General features: G+C 48.2%; 1 long non-coding RNA gene across 1 annotated transcript in view; it reads right to left on the bottom strand.

Moving 5' to 3' along the window:
* Nucleotides 1-12,132, bottom strand: part of LOC109296806 — a 64,344-nt gene extending 52,212 nt beyond the window's left edge. The window contains exon 1 of the long non-coding RNA XR_002097064.1: nucleotides 10,732-12,132. This is a non-coding gene — a long non-coding RNA (uncharacterized LOC109296806). The remainder of the gene's footprint in view (nucleotides 1-10,731) is intronic.
* Between the last annotated feature and the right edge of the window lie 4,157 nt (nucleotides 12,133-16,289).

Genomic DNA, 16,289 nt, shown 5'->3' with positions numbered 1-16,289 from the left:
AGCATAATCTCCCCTGCTGGCCCCTCATGGATATGCACCAGAATAATTTCTCAAAATCTTGCCCAGGATAGAGGTAAGACTAACTGGCTTATAGTTTCCCGGGTCCTGCTTCCTCCCCTTTTTGAAGATGGGAACCACATTGGCCCTCTTCCAGTCCTCTGGCACCACACCAGAGCACCACGAGTGCTCGTAAAGCCGTGCCAGGGGTCCTGCAATGACCTCAGCCAATTCCCTCAGTACTCTAGGGTGGAGATTGTCCGGACCAACTGATTTGAATACATCTAGTCCTTCCAGAAGTTCCCTAACTAGTTCCTCACTAACCCTTGGCCTAGGTGTGCCTCCCCTGGGGTCTAAGGGGGGACCAGAAGGGGGGTAACTGTTCCAGTCCCTGCTCAGGGGGGGCACAGTCAATCTCAGGGCATGCATGTGCACCTGTGTGCCCCCCCTATGCATCGCCAATGACCTGAGGGTTACTGTGGACCATAACCTGAATGTGAGCCAATAGTGCGCTCTTCTTGCAAAAAAAGGGAAAACAGCATACTGGGTTGTATCAACAGAAGTGTTACTTGCAAATCAAGGGTAGTGATTACTCCACACTATTTAGGACTGGTGAGGCTTAACTGGTATGTCCAGTTTTGGGCTCCACATTTCAAGAAGGATATAGATAGATTGGAAAGAGTCCAACAGAGAGCAACAAAAATGATTAGAGTAATGGGAAAAAATGATTTATGAGGAAGGCTGTAAGGTTATTTAGTCAGGAGAAGAGAAGTCTGAAGGAGGGATTTGATAAGTCTTCAAATACCTGAAGGGAGATTACAGAGAGGATGGAGATGGGCTTTTCTCCATGACTGTAGGGGACAGGATTAGGAGCAATGGCCTCAAACTTCAGCAGGAGAAATTTAGGAAGTTAGGAGAAATTTGGAAGTTAGGAGAAACTTTCTGACTATGACTGTGGTCAAGCATTGGAACAAGCTACCCAGAGAAGTTGCAAAATCTCTGTCCTTGGACTTTTACAAGACCAGGTTAGACAGACACTTGGCTGGTGTGGTTTAGTCAGGGATGATCCTACCCTGAGCAGAGGGCTGGACTAGATGACCTTGTAAGGTCCCTTCCAGCCCTACATTCTTATAACTCTGCGATCCTATTCATGGGGCCAGAGACAGAAATTGAGCCAATTACTTTGTAGTTTGGTGCTTAGAGTAGTTAGCTAGGAAGGGGAAGGCCTGAATTCTCCTCCAAGAATTTTCTGCATCTTGTCCAGTGAAAGGTATAACGTAAAATATAGAAAGAGTCTACGGAGTAGGGACTGGGACCCCAGGTTTCCTTCTACACTTGAATATCCTAACCCAGGATTGGCAATCTTTTACAAGTGGATGGCCAAATTAGCACAACTTGCTCTGAAGGTAGGCTGCTGCTGCTTCTGGTGTGGCCACTCCTTCCCTTGCTGCCACCACTTCCTGCAGCTGCCAAGTTGTTGCAAACATCCTGCTCTCTTGGGCTAAATGAAATAACTTTTGGGGGAAGAAGATGTGGATTTAAATTCACTGGGTGTGTGTCTATGCATGCATTTACTCCAGCCTATATTTACTGTTCAATAAGCTACTGCTGAGTAAGGATTTTGGGGTAGGTGTCTACACATGCAAGGATTAGGGAGAAGATTTGCTTCCAGTTCTCTGAAATCCTGCAGTGTGCCCCTGTGGCCACCAGAAAGAGCTCCAGGCTCTGGCTGCAGATGCTAGCACCCAGCAGCCCTCTTTAAAAGCCAGCCCCACTCTGCTCTCTGGCCAGCCTCTTCCTCACTCAGGAGCATGGCAAGTGCAGAGACAGCATTCAGTAGTTTTCTCCATGGCCAGTCTGCCTCCCTGTGCTATGGCTGCCCCAGCTCCTGACCCGGGCAGTGGTGATGACCAGTGCCCTGTGCTCCTGCTCCCAGGGCTAGCCCCCATGCTGCCACTGCACTCTGAGCATGCCCCTGCTCCATGTGGCCCAGGTGGTGTGCGATGAGCTGTTTGTGTAGGCTGAGGGGTGCCCAACCCACTATGCCCTGCTGCTGCTGATCCTCATGATGCCCTGGGTACACCTATGCCCCTGATTGGGGACCCTGAGTTTTGACGGTGTGGGGGGCAAGCCCAGGCTGCCCCATAACCTCTTCTGCTGCCTGGAGGGCTACCTGTGGCAGTGCTACATGTCTCTGCCCCCTACTGCCAAGTAGGACATCACTACCAACATCACCATCTTCCTTAGGGTGTGAGAGGCCTATGCCTACCCAGCTGTGGAGGCATGGGCTGCTCATAAAGTTTTGCACTCTCTGCCACCTCTCTGCATGCTGTTGGGGGGAACCTGGGGTCAGGAGAGTGTGAATGGGCTAGGCAGGGAGGGGGCAGAGGTGGGAGCTGGGGCAGGGAAAGGGAGGACCCTCCCCTAGTGTAGGGCTTACTACATGTCTAGGGCTGGTGTGGCTGGCAGCTTGGCGGGGTCCTCTGAGCTGGTGAAGATGTACAGCTGTGCCCAGTGTCCTTAGCATGTGGGGTACAGTGTACAGGTACCCAGCTGGGGGTCCCTCTGGGGAGGAGCTGGCACTGCTGGTGGCCACCAGTGACATGGTCGGCCATTCTTTATGGTCAGTGGTGACACATAGGGGGTGCATGGGGGTGCATGTGCACCCCTGACAGTGCTAGTGAACCTACTGACTGGCTGTGCTCACTGCTTAGGTGATGGGGAGGGGGAGCAGGTGGGAGTGCCAGTGCTTCTCCTGCAAGTGCCGGTCAATTGCTGCAGCTGCTCCCAGAAGCGGCCGCATCCACTCCCAGAAGTGGCTGCAGTGATCAGCCACAATGATTGGCCATTGCAGGATCAGCAATGAGGGGGACCCCTCCCCCTGGGCAGCAAGATTGGCCCATGGGGGACCCCCCGGTCGCTGGGACTGGTCACAGGTGGAGCACGTGCCCCCCGACTAAGGCAGCACCAGTTGCCCATGCTCATGGTGGGGACTGGGGCTGCTCAGCTGTCAAGACAGGTACTGACCAGGGCTCTCCAAGCTGCTGGTGGAGGCTGCAGGTGGGAAGCTGGGTGGGATGGGATGCTGTATGCCCGAGGGTCCCTCCTCCAGTGTTATGTCACTGGAAGTGCCAGGGCAAGGCAGGGCAAGGGCTTGGGCAGGCAACCCATGCTGGTATAAACTGCACGGTTGCAGCCTGGGTCCTAGGGCACCAAAATACTGGTCAGCTGCTGCATAAAGAGCATGGTCTTGTGGGCACGGTCAGACTGATGATTGTGTTTGATCTTGGTGACCCACTGTGCCCACAAAGCTTTGACCTTGATGCAGCACTGCCACAGCAACTAGTCATGCCCTCACTCCTGCACCCCACCTGACATGGCCTCAAGAATATGGGTGTTGGAACACCCACCCTTCTCAAACTGGTGCAGCACCTCCGCATCACTCTAGAGTGCCATGACGTTGCCTGCCTCCTTCTGGCTAGGGTTACCATATGTCTGGGTTTTCCCAGACATGTCCTCTTTTTTGGTCCCCTGTCCTCCTGTCTGGGCAGGTTTTTAAAATGTGAGCAAATGTGTGGGTTTTTGCTCTGCCTCTGTTTTCCTGTGCTTTTCCAGCTTGGCTGCTTGGGGCTGGGACCAGAGGGGCAAGGTGATTGGCTGTTGGGGGATCACATGCTCTGTGCATGGGCCCTGGAAAGCTGTTTGCAGGTAAGAGAGAGAGACACAGAGACAAAGAGAGTATGTGTGCTTGCATGTGAGCTGTGTGGGCAGCAGGGCTGGGGGGGGGCAGGGGGCTGGCTGGGGGTCAGGAGTGAGGGGCACCAGTAGGCTGGGGTGCTTGTGGTGGCTTAGGATTGAGAGGCAGAGGCATGGGCATATATATCACTGCTCCCCCATCATATACCTGTCCCAGTGTCATCAGCCCTGGGCAGCTGCCAGCAACACCCAGTACAGGGGCATGGCAAGGGACAGTCAGCCACATAGAAGAGGCTATGCCATGCAGCATCTGTAGGCTCAGGGCAGGTTGCTGGGGTGCGCTGCAGCAGGTGGCACTGGCCCTGCTGCCAGAAGCAACTTGTAGGCAGCCCTGTGGGACTGACAGGGCTGAGCAGGGGCTGCAGCAGCCTGCAGTAGCCTTCACCAGCCTGCTGGCCCCAATGGCACTTCCATGGGTGCTGCGTGGCATAGCAGGGGCTAGCAGCGCCACTGGGGTGCTGCCAGGCAGGAATACATAGAATTTTCTATACATAAAATTTTAATACATGGGTACACTGCTGATTCTAGATGTCCTGTTCTTTCATTGCTGAGCATGTGTTATTTCCACTGAAGACAATGGGAATTAATCATATCCAACAAAAAGAAGACAGGACAGACAGCTGGTCAGTGCAGTTACAGCTAAGTTATGACTTGTAAGAAAAGGCCTTTAGCCTCCTTTTCCCATCTCATATTTATTTTCCTTGACACATCTGCTCTGATTTGGCCCTTCCTCAGCAGATCTGAAGATCCTTCATAAAAATCCATAGCATTTTCAGATACAGTGTGTGGTGATTCAGGTACCTGTTGGAAGTCATATGGTCACAGCACATTAGATCCAGTAAGCCTTGGGCATCTAAAACAAGACATAGGCAGGCTTGAGGTAATAATCCAAGTCATTCTTGTAGGCACCTGACAGGATGTAGGTGGATTCTAACACCTCAGTCATAAAAAGCAACTGAGAGGAACCCTGACTTTGTAGGCCAGCGAGAGGGAATCCTGGGTTTCAATCTCTGCTGCCATGGATTCAGAAGTTAGATATTCCATCCACTAGCTACACTGAGGTGCCTGACTTCTGCCTGCTTAACACAGTGGCTACAGGATCAGGCCATGATGACATTTGTGACTTTTTTTCCTTTAAAAGGCAAAAGAAGGTACCAAGCTTTTATTTAGTGGTTAGAGCATTCACTTAGGAAATGTGCAACTTGGACTTACTTCCCATCTTACACTGAGTGGGTGTGTCTACACAAGACATGTTACTGCGCAGTTGCCTAGTTTACTGCACAATAAGCACTTAATAGTGCGCACTTACTGTACAGTAAAAACCCTTAATCGCACTTAAATTTGCTACCTGCAAAGCTAGGTAGCAAATTTAAGCACAATCAGTTACTGCCCATTAACGCACATGTAGATGTGACCTGGGAGCAAATTTTGCTCCTGAGTCTGCCCAGCCACTAGGGCATGGCCTGAGGCCTGCTCCAGGGCTGCAGCTTAGGAGCCTCTTCTGCTCCAGGGCTGGGCTGTCTCTATAGCAGCCCCTGTTTACAGGCTATAAAAGACTGTGGACATTTTGTGTCCTGGGGTGGGGCGCACAGACCAGGGAACCTGAGGGCACTGGAGGCCCTATGTGTTCCCCTAGGCAGGCCACAGCCCTGCTGTGCCTGTGTATTAAAATTCTATGTACAATATCTACCCTATTTGCACTTTTACATTTTTTGCGGAAACCACAGAATAAAGTTGTTTCTGCGAACCCCACAAAAATGGTGATCCCTGCAATTTTAGCATGCAATTGCCAGGAAAAAAAACTTAGTAAAAATAAAATGCTGGCTCCCCAGTGGGCCAGCTGGGCAGGGAAAGAGAGAGGCGGAGCTGCCAGCATGAATGAGAACAGCAAAGATGGTGGCCATCCCTTCCCCCACTGCAGATTAGCCAAGAGGCCTGCCCATTATTGGCAAGGGGTGGGCCACACAATGGGCAGCCCTCTTGGTCAATTAGTGGCAGGGGGAGCGGACGTGAAGAGGCAGCAAAAATGCTATTGTGCAGTGGATGGCCCGTGATTTTTGTTTCACCTCAGTGAGACTTAGGTATATCCCTGTTTATGTATGAACATTCAAGAGAGAACTCTCCCTCCTATCACCATCTCATTGTGTCTCAACTAGGGCTGTCAAACAATTTAAAAAATTGATCACTGGGGCTCCCCTGCAGCTCCTCTGCACTGCCACCACTGCCCCGCTGTGCAGCCCGGAGGTGGGGGTGATGGCAGTGGAGAGGAGCCCGGGCATGGGGGCTCCAAAACCATGTGTGCAATTAGCACGTTTTTGGCAGATCACCATCGGGGTGCTTGCTACTTAATGGGCTGTTGCAGGTGACAGATAAGCCTGCATGGTGAGCAGCAGGGAGACCCCTGCCTGATAGCCATTTTAAGGGGGAAGGTGGGTACTAGAGCACCTTTGGTGTCTGCCACTTTAAGACTGAGCAGGCAGCTAACAGGTGTGGGCCAGCCCTGATGAGGCAGCCATTTTAGATCCAGGCCCACAGGGTTGGGCAGCAGCCAGAACAACAACATCCAGCTGAGCTGATGCTCAGAACATCCTGGGAGGTAAGGGCAGGAGCTATGGGGATGGCAGGAGCCTCCTTGTCCTGGGTATGACGTGAAACTGCACCCTATTGGGGAAGGATGGGTTGGTGGGGCTGCCCATGGTTGGGGAGCTCCCTGGAAATGCCAGGCCAGTTGCCTCTTCTGCAAAAGGTGGGGACGGGTGCCTTAAAACCCCAGCCCCCACACCCTGGTGGGATACCCAGACCTGGGGACAGGCATGGGGACCAGGTATGTCTCTGGACACATAAGCCCTATGGCGTGTAAGACCCCAGAAGCCCCAGTAAGGGGGCAGATAGTTAGAGTAGTCCCAGTGAGGGGACAGGAAGGGGCCAGGTATGTCTATGTGACATGTGAGCCTCGTGGGAGGGTAAGACCCTGGTTGGCCCCAGAGACTGGGGCAGTATTGTGGCTCCAGCAAGGGGACTGGAAGGGGCTGGGTAAGTCAGTGTGACACCTGAGTCCCACAGCGGGGCCCAAGACCCCAGTGGCCCCTGGAAAGGGGGACTGAAAGGCCCAGCAAGGGGCTAGGGGCAGAGTCAACCCACTGTAAGGTACAAGGCCAGTGCCATGTAGAGTAGGGAAGCTCAAGTGACCCAAAGGGCTATCTGTGTACTGGTCGGAATGAGAGTAGTTAAGCCCAATGGCCGGGGGGGGGCGGTCACTGAGGAAGCAATGGCAGGTTGAGAGTGGCCCTAGGTAGGGCAGTATGAAAGAGGCCTGGTGAGAGAGGGTGGAGTGTTAGCGGTGTGCGGGAGCGCGAGAATCCAGGAACCCCGGGGAAAGCAGCGGCGGGATAGCCGCTGTGTCGGACCCGCCCTTTCCCGGTGAGACAGGGCACTCACTGATTGATTGCAGCTGGGATCGCTGAGAGACAGCGTTAAAAGGGCCGGCGGTCCACGAGACGGGCGCGGTGGCAGAACCGGAAGCAGGCAGAGGCGATCTGCTCAGCACCGGACCCGCACGTTCTGGGGCACGGGTAAGACCCCGGCAGTGGACCGGGTCGGAGCCGGGGGCAGCGGAAGACCCAGCCCAGCAGTTCCCCTCTGAAGCCGGGGGAGACCGTGGGGCAGAGCAGCTGGTATGAGGAGGGAACAGCTCACCCATCTGGTGAGCGGACGACAACCCTACTGGGGGAAGACTTGTCCTTCTCCCGAAGTCCCAGGGGAAGAGGGACACCCCGCGGGGAATTAGGCTCGTAGGAGCCCCGAGAACAGAACTCCGCCGGAGAAAGTACGGCAGCCCAGTGAGGCAACTGGGCGAGCTGAATCCCGCGGGAAGAGGGATTAATTGCTCTGAGTACGATTGAGGCCAGGGGGGACCCCACAATCCGGAGGCCAGGGCAAGGGTGTAGGGGTGGAGGAGCCCTCTGCGACCCCGGGGACCCACATACGCAGAGTCTCACTTCCGGACGTGCACGCGCCAGACGAATAATACTGAACCGGAATAACATCAAAGTCGTGGCAGGCAAGTTCAGCGGGTGCACCACGGGAGGTGAGAGCGCCCTCTAGCAAGAGGGGTCCACCCGGGTCGGACCGAATAGAGAAAACGAAGGCTCGGCACTTCACAAGAGGTTCCAGTGAGAAGGGGGTGGTACACAGTCAGCCCAGTGAAAGGCCCAGCACAAGACTGAGTTTGGCTTGGCCTTAAGCTGGATGTGTAATAATAAACTGGAAGGCCCTAGTGAGAGGGTATAGGTAGATGGCCCTAGAAGGAGGGCATAAGTTGAAGCCCCAGGGAGGAGGCAGATAGGCCACGGTAAATCTATGGACACCTGAGGTTGCAACTTCGCCAGAGGCCAAGACCCCAGTAAGCCTTCAAACATAGTGAAGCCAGCTTTGGGTCAAAGGTTAAGAACTTGTTTTGGATGCCATCTGTGAGGCAAGGGCCATTGTGTAGGGGCAGTATGGAGCTGTGGACAGTGCCCCCCAGGATCAGGGCATTAAAATGGGCAGCCTCCCCCATTTTTCACCTGTTTATGAAACAGCATAGTCATGGCAGGCAAGACTGAGCAGACTGTCCTACATAGACTGGTGGGTGGGCTGACGTGAGAGTGAGCCCCAAGATGTGCCCCTGTCACAACATTAAAAGAATAAACATGTCAGTTGGTTCTTGCGTTTAATTGTGCACGATAATAGTGATTAATTGACAGCCTTAGTCTCAACAGTACTTTGTCACCTCTGTTCTGTTCACTGTTACAGGAGAAGTGTCTTTACTCAGATACTGGAATGCCAGAGCCTTCAAAAACTTAACTGGAATGCAAATTAGATACAAGTACAAATAAAGCATTGACTTGCTGGACAAGTTTGGGTGTGATTTTTGACGCTGTGTACCTGGACTTGACTAACACATTTTACCACTTGTAGGAGTCTGTGTGTGTGACTCAATGGAGCACTGAGGAGGAGGCTATATAACTGATAACTAGCAAATGAATGATTGAGAATAAAAAGACTGAGTGAAATATGTTTGTCATCCTGTGACACCTCTTTGATTTGAATTTGGTTAGCTGTGATGCAAGTGGAAGTCCAAACTCTGCTGGCTTCTACAATGAAAGAAGGAGGGAAAAATCATTTGCTTTGGGGGCCTTCCTTACAGAGCTACTAAGCATGTCCTATAGAGCAAGTATTCACATCACAAAACTAGCTTTTACTTAGCATACTTGTGGTCATCCTCACCAGAAAAGACAGGGATTCAGCAAACATGGAGAAAGAATGTTCCCTTCAGCCCTAGTAATGGGCCTTTCAGGTCAGCACTGTGACACATACATTGCATTTATGATTAAGTGTTTGAAATTTTAACTGCTGCTGCTGTCTTTGTTGTATTTGTTCAGTGGCTAAAGAAGCAGTTTGCTGTCACTCACCTTGCATGAGATCTAATTTCACTTAAGCACACTGTTGGTAGGTGATCTGGAAATGGAACCATTCATTTTAATGTAGTAAGTATATGTATGTATTAAATTTTATTGCTTTGTACGGTTTTACAAGGGACTTATGTGAGACAATTTCAAATCACTGAAAATTTGCAAATATGTATACTCTACAAATCATATCATAAGAGATGTATATTTAGGACACCTCCAAAATTCAAAGCAAAGTTCCTCTAACATCTGGAGGAGCAGAATCAAATTCTTAGAGAGTAAGGGCAGCATCTTGTCTTCCACATACTTACTATCTCTTAAGTGCACAGTACATTTTTTAGTGTATGCATTATCATCATCATCAATAGTGTAAGTTTAATAAATACTGGATCTTAACACACAGAATTGCTGAGTATTAATATCCACTAAATCAGTACATTAAAAAAACATAGTATTAAGTGTGTGGCAAAAGCCAAAAATATTCCAGTGTTTTTCCAAGAGCTTCCAAACTTTTCCCATGTAATATGATCATCTGCACAGCCAAGGTATCACATTTCAAATCTAAGTAAAGGTCAGACATTTAGCTGTAACTTGGACCATATGGGTTTGAATCAAACACAATATTTTCACATTATTTGCATTTATATGTTCTTTGTGTTTTTATGTTTCTGTTCAAAAGAAAGGAAATCCTAGATAGCAAGACAAGTAATCTATGTTCTGAGGCAATAAATCCAGTGGGAAAATGAAAGGCTATCATAAGAAGGTTTTTAGGAGTGGCAAGCAGACTGTTGGGTGGAGGCCATGTTAGAGGGACTTTAATGAGAGTTGCAGGTGCTCACCTGGGACATTTCTCATTTGTTGGCAGAATGACAAAGGTGGAAGCTTGGTTGTTTCTTTTAACACGCAGCTCAGTAAAAATTACATATTTATATTTAAATGAAAGACCAAAATAATGCTTATCTAAGGCTCTAGCTACCAAAATATTTTTAATGCCACAAACAAATCTCAGTAGCATTAAAGTAATCAGTTCAACAAGAACTCAGCCAGTTACCCATCTCATCCACAGAAGCTCCTTTCCATCCCTAAGGGGCCTTCTTTCACACTCACTTAAGAGAGATGTCCTTCAGGCTGAAGAAACAAAACAATGGGATTGCACTTCATTTTTATGTAATACAAAATTCTTTCTTTCTTACAAGATGTTATTCTGCAACAGGAAGCTGCCTCCAAAAAAACGTCACACTTGAGGACTTCAGACCCCAACAGCAATCCTTCTACAAACAGCCCTGGTTACTTGAATGAGGCCAACTGTATGAATAAGGAGGTGAAAAGGTGCGTGGACTTCCCTTTAGTCTCTGCATGGCCTATCAGGATCTTGAGTTAAGGCACATAGGCATAAGCAGAGGTTTCTTTCTGGCTTGTTTCACCCCACTCCCTGTCCCCCACAAAAGAGGTCTGTGGGGTTTTACCTTCACCCTCTATTCCAGGAAGGCACAGCTGAACAAGTAGTGGTCAAGCACAGATTACTTACTGCTGTCCTTGGCTAGAAGCAGGGAAGAAGCAATGAAGGAGCTACAGGTCAGAGTGTCTCTGTCAGGATGCCTCTGGGGCTCTTCCTGTGGCAGCGCAGCTCAGGGCAGTGAGAAAGTCACACTCTTGCCCTTAAAGAATACATAAATTCAAGCTTCTTGTATGTATCTAGGCTTCCATTTACCATCACAGCTTAAAGACTCAGTGCATGGATCCTATAAATAAATGTGCACGGAAGACTGACCATTTACGTTTCAAATGGATCTTCATTAATGTTTCAAGCTGTCAATAAAACTAGTATAGGGAAATATTATTATTAGCACTGAAAGGCTTCTATGGAATATGTGAGAAAAATGGTTGATACCAGGGGACTAATAATATGCTCCTAGTTGGCTTTTAATTCAGCTTAGCATATTCAAATGCTTTTAAGTGTTGAATGGAAAAGCAAGCTACAGAATCTACAGCGTATTTCAGCAAAGTGCAGCTGGCTGGAATATTTCATGCCTGAGGCAACATTTTCCAGTTCAAAAGATAAACACTTATGTATAATAGAGAAAATGAGTTGTATAGAATATTTGTTTTAATGTATGGCTACATATTCAGACTCATTATTGAAATCTGTAAAAGGGAAATAACTTCCATTGAAATTTTGCAGTTTCCTAGAGAGCCAGATACCTCCTAGTAAACATTAGCCCTCTGAGCCCCATCTTGGAGACAGAGGTCAGAACTCCTACAAGTTAATATTTTCTAAGCCACACTAAAAACTTCCCATTGGCTACCTATCATAAGCTGTTTACAGCCTGCACAGAAAAGGAAACTCCTGTTCAGTCCTTTGACCATTCCTGTAAACTGATTAAAAACCTCTCCCAAGAAACATCCCCTAGTGAACTCCTCCATAATATTTTATTGTCTATGGTTCTTAGTGTATAGATATGCATTCTGCTGAAGATATAGATAATAAATATTGCTTAGATAACATAGCCTGTGTATTATTAAAAGGTAGTTGTAGGGCTCTTTTCTGATCAAACATGTAAGGGAGCTTTCTGATACTTCTATCCTAATACACCAGTGTGCATGGCTGTCAGAGTTGCAAGCAATTTCAGAAATTTCACTGGAACCTACTTTAAATTTTACTACTTCTAATTGCATTTTTCGTCAAAGTAAACTTTTAAAAAGTGGGAAAACCTCCACTGCACAATGAGGTATTGAGAAGCATGTGTTCCATGGTACAGAAGGATATGTTATGATTCTTATCTTCATGAGACTGTGAAAAAATAGTTCTTTGTCCTCAACCTCATTAAAAAGTTATTTAATAAAGAACTTGAAACCATTATCAATATTTACAAAAGAAATGCTTGAGAGCTGAGTTATATGTTTTAAAATTCACAGAAGGCTCAGTGCATTGAAGCAACAATATATGTGATAGGAAGTATAGTTGACATTTTCCAAATATAAAAACCAGATGATGGAAGGTTTAATTTCTATACATTGGAGCAGTAGCTGAGAGTTTACTAACCCCCTGGGAATATTTGCAACTCAGCAGGGTGCTGAAGGGATAAAAAATTTCCCAGCACTTGTGAAAAATAGGTTGCTATCTACAAGATTTCTCTAAATTTGGTGCCGGACTGTTTTTAGAGTGAGAAGTATTGGAAATGAAGAATTTTGGAACTAAAACTTATTTCCTGAATTTCACTAAGAAACTGTCTGAATAAATTAGGTCAAACTATTAAAAAGTATTTTGTGAATAATAAGTTGTTCTACTAAACAGCTTGTTGACAGTCAGGTCTTTAATTTTGCTGCTTGCAAGATATTACTAATGTTTTTATTAGCTAATGTATACTATAGTTCATATATAGGCTGGGCAGGATCTGGGGAACCTGACTGCAACCAAGATAGGAAAGAAGAAGAAGGTCTATGTTTACAGCAAGTTTTATGCAGCAATGGTCCTTTGTTCCTCCATTCAAAATTTTGATTATCAAACCTTGCCACCTGATTCAAGAAGTGCGTAAGGGTAAAGTTACAAGTTACACTTAGACCATACCCAGGACACTTAAAATGTGAGTGTCTGCACATTGAAATTTGTTAACTTGTTTTAAATCCCTCTGAGCATTTCAGAGTTATTCCACTTCAGGTTGAGGGTTAACTGGGCCATGCTATCTAGCTTATGTTAGGATAACTTCAGTCTGCTCCACAGAGATAAAATAAGCAATTTGCAGTCCTCCGGCATCACAGGAAGCACTGCAGCCCCTCTGCCCCCCCCCGAACAGGGATAGAGCTTAGATTGTCTTAGCTTCTAGTCATGATTGACACCCCTCTAATGGCAAGTCTGAGCTGTGCAGGCAAGAAACAGTACAGGCAACCCCCACTTAATGCTCTTAATTGGTTCCTGAAAAACCAAGAGTTAAACTAAACGAGCGTTAAGCTAAATGGAAAGATTTTGATGACCCAAGATGGCGATCGCAAGTGTTATAACTGGAGATCCTGGTTTTCTCTGATTTAAAAGAATCCCCAGTTTTCAGTTAAAATGTAACCCCAGATCCATATTGTTTTCCATGATTAAAATCAAACACCACTATATATAGATTTATATTAGTGTTTCATTTAAATCATGGGAAAAAAATGTGGATTTGGGATTACATTTTTTTAAACTGAAAATTGGGATTTTTTTTTTTTTAATCAGAGAAAACCAGGATCCTTGGTTATAATCAAACTCGCTGAGCTCTAAGTGGAATCAGGTATCAATTTAAAATGAGCATTATAGTGAAATAGCACCAAGCAAAACAGTGTTAAGCAGGGGTTGCCTGTATTAACCCTTAACATACAACTGCTCACAGCACAAATCTAACTTTAACACCAGTTACCATTCCACAAACTTGAGTTTGTTTTAAGTGTAACATGTAACTGCACCTTAAGTTTCCAGTATTAAATCCTTTAGCTAAAGCTTTGCTACTAGGCATGTCCAAAACCACCTAAACCTTGAGAGAACTAGGCTACTAGGTACCTGCCTCTTAGGAGACTGTCACTAATGAAGGACAGGTCCACAATTATCTCTGGACAGCAGTGTCCACACATACATTGCTAAGTGTTCTAGGTATCATAGAAAATTAGGGTTGGAAGGGACCTCAGAAGGTCATCTAGTCCAACCCCCTGCTCAAAGCTGGACCATTCCCAGCTAGATCATCCCAGCCAAGGCTTTGTTTAGCTGGGTCTTAAAAACTTCCAAGGATGGAGATTCTACAACCTCTCTGGGTAACCTGCTTCAGTGTTTTACTACCCTGCTCATAAGAAAGTTTTTCCTACTATCTAACCTAAACTTCCCTTGCTGCAGCTTGAGACCATTGCTCCTTGTTCTGTCATCTGCCACCACCGACAACAGTCTAGCTCCATCCTCTTTGGAACCACACTTTAGGCAGTTGAAGGCTGATATTAGATCTCCCCTCAATCTTCTCTTCTCCAGACTAAGTAAGTCCAGTTCCCTCAGCCTCTCCTCAAAAGTCATGTGCCCCAGACCCCTAACGATTTTCATTGCCTTCCCCTGGACTCTGTCCAGTTTGTCCGCATCCTTTCTGTTCTGGTACTTAAACCAAATCAAACACAAAACAGAAGGGAGAATGACCAGAACAGTAATGGAAACTTGTCATTCTCCTTACCCTGAAAGGAAGGAAGAGCAGAAGGTCTGGTTGAGGACATCTACTGTTGCCTGCATAATGACTAGGAAAGGGGAAGTAGATGGTAAATGGAGTCAGTAGGAGAGGGCAGGTGGGTACTACCAAGTAAGGGTAGGCAGAATGAAAGTCCCAGGGACAGGACTAGATTTGAGATTGTGGAATAGGTGGGCATGAGACAGAGCAGGCAGGTGTCACCTGGGTGCACCCTACTATGTGCTTCCCCTTCCCAATAGAAGAGATAGGTAGCTCAGTAGAAGTGCTGTGATGTGAGTGGGATCTGTAAAATACTGGCCAGTTCCCTCTATTCCCTGTAGAGAGGGGCCAGGACCAGGAATAGCTTAACTATATACAGATGTATTAATGTTTACAGAAAACCTTAAAAAGATAGCTATTAATATACAAATGATATAGATATTTACAGATTTATAAGAAAATATAGATAAATATGTACAACAACAAGTAAATAATAGCTAGGCAAATAAACACAGGAATCTACAGATGGGTTCAGGCAAGAACAATAACAACAATTAGATACAGATAAACCTCAACTTGCTGACAACCCAGGCCACATTGAAAAACAACAGTCTACAAAATGGGAGGTGCAAGTTTTTCTCCCCTTCCAGGTACTCTTGTGGCCAAGACTATCGGGTGTTCCCCTAGGGTGCCAAACCATGGCATCCTTCTAGGGGGAGGAGGGTCCCAGTACTTCCTCAGCCTCAGGTGGGCCCACCTGGTCCCTGATCCTGCAGGACTTCCCCCCTTTCCTGGCCTCCTCCCCTGTGGGAAGCAATTTCCTGGGTACTCACAGATCTGGGGAGCAGGCTTGAGGTGGGGGGGGTGGTTCTTGAAGCTGCAGGTGCCATGAAGGTCCTGATGCCCAGGCCTTGCCTTCTGCCTTCTGTTGGGGCTTGAGCCACATTGAGCAGGTCCCAAAACCTAGAACACTGGACCTCCACCGCACCCCACTGGTGCTTCCCGGGTGCCCAGCCTCATGCCAGGGAGGGTGTTGCAAACCTGAGTGGCCTGACACTACCCCAGGGTTTGGGATGCTGTGCACTGCCATGTGCACTGAGTCCTTGGCCACATGCCAAGGGTAGCAGTTCCAAGCCACCACCTGTGGCTCCCAGGGTCTGGTGTCCCAATGTACTGCTATGTGCAGTGAGTATCCCAGAACCCGCAGCTCCTTTTATTCACTCTGGAGCTTCCACTTCCGAAGGCTTGCCAGACCTGCAGAAGGCAGTCTTTAATCAGGTCCGTGAAACTTTCTGCCTCCCCCTCCGTGTGATGGGCAGGGCCGGCCCCACCCAGCCCTTACCTGATTGGTGGATGGGCTCCACCAATTGAAAAGACGATTTTCTGAGTCCATTTGAGCCAGGCTGCATCAGTAAGTCTGCCACACAGGAAATAAGTTGCTAAAACTTTGTCTGATAGGTGAGAAATTGTCAGTATTAGGAGGGAGCAGGGGAAGATTAATACATGGGGCCCAGGAGCAGCACAGTCTAGGCAGGCATCCTGGCTCCAGGCATCTGGCTTGGGAACGTGAGCCTCCTCCCCTCCAGCTGGGCCAGGGCCAGGGCCAGGGCCAGGGCCAGAGGCTAAGGGGTGGATGCAGGGCTCCATGCATGTCCCATCAGGGCTGGCACAGGGGTGCGTGGGCATCTGGGGGTGGCATGGAGCCCATGCCCCACCCCAGGCTGGCCCCAGCCCTGTCCTGGCCCACAGCGTTGGGGGACCACAGCCCCAGCTGTGTGACAGCTGCTAGGAGGAGGTGCTGGGCCGCACTGGGGCTGGGGCTGCCTTCACCTCAGCATTGCTTGCACCCCCTGACTCGCCTTGGCTCTGCTGAGGAGGCCAGGAAGGGCCAGCTGCAGTCTCCTGGCAGGTGTAGAGG

Source organism: Gavialis gangeticus, unplaced genomic scaffold, assembly GCF_001723915.1.
Source record: "Gavialis gangeticus isolate Ggan-Ray unplaced genomic scaffold, GavGan_comp1, whole genome shotgun sequence".
NCBI lineage: Eukaryota > Metazoa > Chordata > Crocodylia > Gavialidae > Gavialis > Gavialis gangeticus.
The sequence above is the reverse complement of the archived record's forward strand: the minus strand, read 5'-3'. Positions and strand labels throughout refer to the sequence as shown.